The sequence below is a fragment of the Oxyura jamaicensis genome, chromosome 1, assembly GCF_011077185.1.
Source record: "Oxyura jamaicensis isolate SHBP4307 breed ruddy duck chromosome 1, BPBGC_Ojam_1.0, whole genome shotgun sequence".
NCBI lineage: Eukaryota > Metazoa > Chordata > Aves > Anseriformes > Anatidae > Oxyura > Oxyura jamaicensis.
The window spans coordinates 159705200-159713762 of NC_048893.1; positions in this window are offsets into that span (position 1 = coordinate 159705200).

Genomic DNA, 8563 nt, shown 5'->3' on the forward strand with positions numbered 1-8563 from the left:
AGGGGGAGATGAGTCGCCGTGGGGTGGAGGATGGCGAGGACGGGACCGCCGGGGTGCGCCCGCAGGATCCCCTCGGGGGGATTGAGCTGTGGGTCGGGCAGATCCCACCGTGCCAGCCCCGCTCTCCAGGCCAAGCATAACGCACGGATGGGCTGGAAATGGTTGAAAAGCGCCCGGGGGAAATAAAAGGACGTGGGCTAGTCCAGGGACACGGAAACCACGGAGAAAGTCTGCTTTTTTTGTAGGTTTCCATAAAACGCTCAAGACCGTCTCCATCGTCAAAATTCCCCCTGATGGTGCAGGGAGTGGCAGGGAGGCAAGTTAGAGTGAAGAAGGGTTAGAGACAGTTTCAGGTTGTACCGCGTATTGTATAGCCAATGCTGGAGTCAGTCCTTAAAACAGACTTATTTGCTGACCTTTCTTCCCCTTTTCTGAGAAAGGAAAAATAACGAGTGCATCCGTGCTTAGATGTAAACCTTGCACCCGGAACGTTTTCTTTAACACAGACTGCATTTAACTTGAAAAAAAAATACATGAAAGCCTTTCTGAGCAATACTTTGCATCAAGACAGGAGTAAATGCACGGGCTGAGCGTCAGCTGATGCTGCATTTCCACCTAGCTAGGGAAAGGCTCTTATTACCTTTAAATTTTGGTGCACACACCACCCATCATTTTCTTCCTCTATTTAAAAGGTAACCCATATATCTGTCGTTTTAGGTTTCCAAAGACTCGTAACTTAATTCCTTCAGGCTATTCATCAGCACAGTAATTAAACTAGCAAATGGATGTAAATAAAGTGAAATTGGTTTCATGACAGATGAGCCGAAGAGGCCTCTGACATGAAACAAGCCAGGACAATAATTATTTCTGCACCGGGCTATATGAGGAACTCCATCTGGATTTATTAGGTGCTGCAAGTTATTTGCTGGGAGCAGGCAAGACAGGAGGACTCACTTTAATTTGACAGGATTTATTTATTTATTTATTTATTTTTGCATCCTAAGTAGGTTACAGAAAAATAAATCTGTAATTAACTTTGGCAATACTCTGAGAAGGCTCTACCCAGTGTAAAAAAACTCGGCAGGGAAAATAGACAATGGAATAAAGGTTTATTAAACAATTTCTTCCCAAGTGCTAAATGGAAGAGAATCTGCGTTAAAATCCTGCTCTCGAGATCTCCCCTATTAAATTGCAACCCAGATCACCGAGGCGGGCAGCGCATTTCCCTTTTCTACGAATATACATGCGGTGCAACAGAAAGTAGGCAGATTTGGAGAGCCTGGGAATTCTGAGGTTTTATCTTAAATAAAATAATCATAGTCTCAGCTAAACGGTGTCTGGCAAGATGCCTCCGCTCCCTCTCCATGAAGGAAAAGTTTTATACCTGTGGAGAAGAGGTGAGCAGAGAAAGGGGCTGGGAAAGGGAGGGTATGGAGACCGCAAGGCTCAACTGTAATTGGAGCCATCAGGTCCAGCTTGGAGTGGAAGTAATATACAGAATAAATAAAAAAAGGGCTCTCACAGCAGGTGCAGATTAGTCCCTTTTCCCCTGAAAAGATTAGAAACGGCCTGCTTTATGCTTAAACGTACTGTCAATTATTTAAGCGCCCCTTCGTGATTAGCAAGTAAAAGTAACGCTCCAGAGCGCTGGAGAAATGAAGCAAGAATAACATCGCCTTCCCACGGCTCACGTCGCCTTTCCAGCACATGCCCAGCTCCCTGCCGGCTCGCATGGCTCATCCCGGGGAAGTCTGCGAGCTGCTACACCTGTGGGGTGGGGTAGGGGGGGGAGAAGGGGGAGAGGGAGGGGATGGGAAGGGGCAGGTTCAGAGGGAACAATTCCGCCGGCGATGCTGCGCAGGATGCAGCCCAGCGCCGTTTCAGAGGCGCTTTGGGGCTGTGGGAGAGATTTTCCCAGGAATGCTGGACCCTCTGATCCCTTCCTCTGGGGACAGGATAAACAAACAAATAAATAAATAAATAATCCAACAAGAAATCTAAAATAAACATAAAATCCCAAACCAAACCAAAAAAAAAAAAAACCCGCTCTACAAACCACCCTCTTTGAACGGGCTGAAAATGAGCCGGGGATGCCTGTGTTTGCAGACGGCAGTTTGATCAGAGTTCATATCTGCCCGCAATCAAGTCAGAGGTGTTTTTCCCCCTTCCTCCTGGAAGGGACTGTGTATCTGCAAAGCCGGGGAGACGTCCTAAAGGGACCGAAATCCCCTTATGTCTGAAGCTTTCCCTTTTAACACACACCAGACTAATTATTTAAAAGTTCTTGTAAAATTAGAAGACATAGCCCAGTCCTTTAATTAGAATACAGCGTGAATAGGGATAGCATATGGAGGGGAATGTCAAGAAGAGGGTGCCAGGGGCAGATCCTAGGAAATCTGTATTCATTTCTGCCTCCTATTTGTTCAGTAATCTCTACCATCATAACTAAATCTTGGAGCACTGATGTAGTTCGAGTTGTTGTTGACTCAACGTCAAAATTCAATCACTGGGGGTTTTGCATCAGCCGGGCTACTTATTTGTCTAATAAATCCGTCATTTTGTAAGAAAAATATTTGAGCAGCCGTACTTGACCTCTTGGTATCCACAAGCCACATTTATTTCTACCAGTTTACAAATGCAAAATGGAGATGATCATCTTAATGCCTCGAGGTGCTGTGTTGATTTCTGATTGGATTTTAGATGGAAATGTCTATTTTAAATACCCCGTGATTAAATTGTACATATAATAGAATTCATGCCTCTCGAATCAAATCCTGATTTGCAAACCCTGATTTTATTTTAAAAGAAATATTACTTAAGGATAAATTGTTTTCTTAAATACTTTGTTAACACTCCCACCCCCAAACCCACATATCTCCCATTGTGGGGTTTTAGTATAGCTGGGATATTTATCTTTTTTTTTTAAAAAAAAAAAATCCTTTTTTTTTTTTTTTTTTTTTTTTGACCCTGGGCCACCCGTTGATGATTGTGAAGGGGGAGACAAGGATGAGACAAGGATGGGGTGGAAGAGCACCCGCTGAGGAGCACTGGGGGCCTGTCTTACCTTTAGTTTTTATTCATAAACCTGTCGAAAAGGGGGGCAGGTTGCAGAAGTTGAATTGGAGATAACTTTCACTGGGGGAGGGGGGGGATGCTTTCATTTTGGGGAGAGGTTCAGAAAGGGGAGGGGGGAGAAATAAGGTGACTGTCAGGCTGTGCAGGGCTGGGGCTGCTCCTGGTGGCAGCTGCCCCCCCGAGCTCCGTCATGAGCAGAGAAGGGAAGGAGTGGTGGTAGTGGTGGGGGGAGTGAAATATTTCAGCATATTGAAAATACTAATGTTGGCTTGTAGGAATTAATGTAATGGGCTACCGTTATTAACAACTTATAAAGGCTTAAATCAATATAAATTAATTTAATTATGATTTCTAATTGCATTATGCATGATCAATTTGAAACACTACATTAAAGATAATTAGAGCAGGGTGCTAGTCACTAATCACTTCCCTAATAGCTTAATGAAAAGAAATGTCGTGTATTACCTATGGGGTAGACCCATGAAATAATACAAATGCTTCTTTTTCATTGGAAGATGATTGTACATTCTCATAGGTATTTTAATTGCTTTTTTGCAAATACAAATTGGAGTTGTACTTTATATAGATATATATATGGCCTGGCTTAAATTTTATTGGCGTTGACTGAAGTGCTGATATCTTATGAGCCCATCTATTGATGACCTGAAGGAAGACTAACTTTTATGTAAAAGTATCATGCTGTCCTCAGAAGCTAGTGCCAAGAGGTCACAGTAGATGGAGGTCCTAGCTTAGCATAATGGGTTTAACATTTCCATGACATCATCAGGGAATCTGAAAAGGAGTCTAAGGATAATCAGAGTGGTCATTCAGAAGCAGAGTAAATATTTTATGAGGATATATAGAAGACAGGAAAGAAGGTGGTCAGAAAGGTGAATCTCTACTTCTTCTTGCTCTGTGAAGAAGGTTTTTCACTTGGTACCAATTTTGATTGAAACCTTGTGTATTGTTAATACAAGAAAAGGCAGAGCATGACCCTTGGAGGGGTGAATCCCGATTTGTTTTTAGCTGTGATCTAAATATATTTGTATTCACAGTTGCTTTTGCAGATTATTCCTCTCTGAGCAGTTAACTTACTTTGTAGATTTAAGTCCTAACATGATTCTTCATTTGCACTGCACATTGTCATTCACTCAGGGGTCTGTTCCTAGTTTAATAACAAAAGTTCATTTAACATCAAAATTAAAAGCAAGCAAAATAAATGAATACATCGTAAATGGATGGCGTGAGGCAGGCTAATTGAAAATTCTTTCCCTGTGATTAGCTTTATTTTCATATCTCTGCCTAATAACTAAAGTAGAACTTGCAGCATACATCTTGGTTCGACTCATTATATAATTCATAGTTTTCAGAGAACTAGAGTGTAATTAGGAAAACTGAGATGTGAGGAGAGCAGTAAAAGAACGGTTGCACATAACACCCATATTTATCACAGCAAGACCTATCTGAATAATTTTCCTTCTTTTAAGGCCTGACTGAGACCCAGAAGCTTTGGGGTTCTGTAGGATAACACCGTCTGAATAAAAAGCAAAGGAATTTTGGAAGGAAATGTTGCTCAAGGAGTATAACTTGTTAAGGAAAAGATATTAGAAATATACTGATTATAGCACTGAACTGTGATGGTAGATGCTTCCATGGATGGAATGATCCCAGGGATCATCTTTTATTTTAAAGATTTGTTTAAAAGTGCAGAGTAGAATTGTTATTTTTCCCCATGTCCTGCAGAGGGAAGATAGCAGCAGAAATCAACTTTGCATAAAAATTTCTGTCTGTTCCACTGAAGTGGGACAAATTGCAGGATCAGCCTGGTTGTTCCCTCTCTTGTTCACAGGCTGAAATTACCTGTCAAGAGTCAGTGATAGGATCTGAAAGCAACTCACAGGAAGATTTAATAAAGAGCAGGAATCCCAACTTCTAGCTTCAGCTTTTCTTAAGAAAAAATCCTCCACAGAAGCCCTCGAGTTCTGCAAGGAAAGTTCTGATACATATATTGGAATAGCAGTGAATGCATTTGGAGCCCCTAATACCTTGAAAAAGGATGAGATATCAACACAGCTTAAAATACCAAGGTGACCAGTGGAGACAAATTCTCGCGGCTCCTTTGTCACTTCAGCAGTGCTCACTATTCCATCTGCCCTGACTTTCCTGCCATGTTGATCCATTATCCCATGACCTCTGCCCTAAATGAAATGATTTCCACAATTATTGTTCAGGGTCTTGTCAGGAACGAGGCATCCCCCTGTATGACTTCCATAGCCAAAGAGCTCACAAGGAGAAAAACAGTCCGCTGCATTTCATAGATTGGCTCAAGGACTGAAACCTATATGTAAATTCACCTTGTGATATGGTTTCATTTTCTCTGCCATGAATAGAACATCATTCATTCTATATAAAACCTTATAACCTAAGCTTTTCAGCTCACATAGGAGTGGGGGAAGCCTTTTCTACAGAAATGTGTAAGAGGGGTGCTAGATAACATGACTTTTTTTTTTGAGAATATTAGTTATACTTTTTAAAGTTAAAAGCACAAAGAAATTCCTTGCTTGTGCAGCATCAAAGCCTTGCCTATGGTTTGAGTGGTTGGACTGAGGACTGTACAGTCTATATTTATACTCTTCTTATGTATACCAATTGATTTTAGCACTCTGAACTAAGGATGGAGTGTGAGCACTGTTTATATGCCAGGGAAAAGAATGTAAGTAGTTGAATAAGAGACAGTGACAGCTGAAGTAGCCTTGTAGCTATGGAGCTATCTCACGCTCCTCTTTAAACTAAGTCCTGCAGTTAATAGAACAAGTGCAGTCATGGTTCAAATGCATCTTTCTGTCCTTTTAGGGAGCTTCTGAATGACTGGCATGTTTGCAATTATGGCAATCCATCACAGCATTAAGATCCACTTTTGATTTTTTTTTTCCCAAGTCTTTTTGTTGAATATAAAATTTATATTTTTCCTCACCTGCCTCACATCTCAAAGCTTCCACTTTTCTGACTTTTTTATTTTATTTTATTTTATTTTATTTTATTTTATTTTATTTTATTTTATTTTATTTTTTTTGCACAAGTCACTGACAGCTGCAGGCAAATGTGCTAGCAGAAACTTTAATAAAGACTTTGTTTTTAAGAGCTGCAAAACTAAGCTGGCAGTTTTGGTTCTTAGTAATAGAACTAAGTACATTTTGATCAGCAGCTTGTTTTAGTGCTGTGCAGATAGGATAATTGTGCCTGACCATGTTGTCATTGCGATCCTGGTGGTGAGCTGCTGTGCTCTGTGTGATATGTTGGATTGCAATACTACACTTCTGAAAAATTAAAACTTCTCAGAGACTGTGCCACAACAGCAGCTAATTGGACATTGGGTATCACGATTTTTTGAAAATGCATAGGGTGGTGTTAGAGAAGTTTTATAGTAATATGAAGCAGTAACAGGGAAGGTCTTTTCAGTATCCATGAAGAGGATGATGCTCTGAAGAGGATGATGCTTAGCATGCAATTAAATATTAATAATAGGGAGAAGTCGGGCTTATTTTTATTCTCTAAAACATAGTTAATAGGTCTCAGTCTGCTGAAGAAAACATTAGGCACATTGCTCTGTCTCACCTTTTTAACCCTGTTTGCATGTTTAAGCAAACATATCTTAAGATCTTTTGTTTTAGTGATTGGTGACAAAAACAAGCTGTATATTAAATCAGTGCCAGGCTCAGGAGAGCAACCTATTCTGGTTCAAATTCATCTTATTGCAAACTGATTGAAGGATGATCGTCACCAAATACTCTTCCTTGTTTTTGAACAGCACATGGTTTGCTTGGCCAAAACAAAGGGTAAGAAAGCTTATGCATATCCACAGAAAAATGTAGAATCTTAAAAAAAAAAAAAAGAGTAGGAAACAGATGAATATAATGACCTTCCTTACTCTCAATCATATGCTGCCAGCTAAGTGTTTGAGTCTGAAAAATTGCACTAATGAAGCTATTTGAAGGCTTTTGTGGACAACTGCTTCCTCTTTGAAGATTAAATGAATGATGTTGATGTGATTAATCTTAGTACAGGGAGTGATGCAGCAGCCAGAAAATACCTTGGTGATTTTCATAATTAAACTGAATCAACATTTCAAAGAAATGCCAGTGTTATCACTTGTATATTAGAATTACATTCATTAGACAGAAGAAACAAATAATTTGAGCAAACAAGATTTTCCTTTTGGTATACTGAGACTTCTGTCATGTCTCAGACTATCTTACTATAAATCATTATTGCTGTTTAATTTTATTCTTGCCTTTTTTTTTTTTTTTTTTTTTTTTTTTTCCCGTAACCACCCTAATGATTCATGGTTACTTGCTTCCTGCTTACTTATTTTTGTATTAAATAGCCATTCCCAGTTTTCCAGTAAAAATTGCCTGCCCAGTATAGGATTTCAGATGTTTGCCATTGAAAAAAGATATGAATAGTTTCTGGTTTATGTGGCTAATGGTGTCAGACATTCCTATGAGCTTTATCTTTACAAGGGCTCACCTATAAGGGATAGGACAAGTCACAGAATATATAGAAGACAGGAGTGACAACAGCTCCTGCACAAGACCGAAATTGCAAGTAACAGTTCACAGTGATTTGTGGAAATAACAGTTTGGGTCAGATTCTGAACATTTAACTCACTCCCTGAGAGTCTTACAGCTTGTTTAGGACTGTCTGAAGTAATAGTCTTTAGCTACTAAAGTGGCATAATCTGGATTCACATAATAGGGCAACCCTGTGTCTTTTGTAATGCATATTTAAAATATTTGAACAACACTTGCACTATTTTGTAACATAGGGACCTTAAAGTATTAAACGTATTTCTCAATATACTTGCTTAAACACATGCGTGCACACACATATGCACATGTGTACTCACAGACAGTAAACTTGCCAACCTGACAAACAATTTCAGTAGGATAAAAACAATGAACACCACAAAAATTGTCAGCTGCTTCTTTAATGCAAATGAAAGTGAAGGTGTAGGTTTAATGACAGTTGCATCAATACAAATCCACCGTATCACTCTTTCTATCACCACTTCAGATTATTTGAAAGGTTTCTCTGTGACTTTTGGTAACCCTGATATTTACAGTGTACTTCTAGTCATCACACAATCTTGCCTTTTGCAGTTGCGTAACAGAAAAAAAACCCTCAATTTTAGTTCATTTTACAATCTGAAGAGTAATGAGTGTGGTGGTACCCCCACAATCTCTAATGGAAAATAATCACCACCACTAAGCTGCAGTGTTCCTTTAAATCCAGTTGAAGGCAGCACGTGGGTTTGGAATGCCCACTGATCCCAAGGAAAACCTTCCTGTGTTACCCTCGATATGACATAAATATAGCATCCCTCTCATCTATCTTATCTTCAGTCCCTTCACCTAACCTTATATACCCAAACATGTTACTCCATTTACCTAATTTCATTCCTCATACCCCACCCCTCACTTCTTAATAG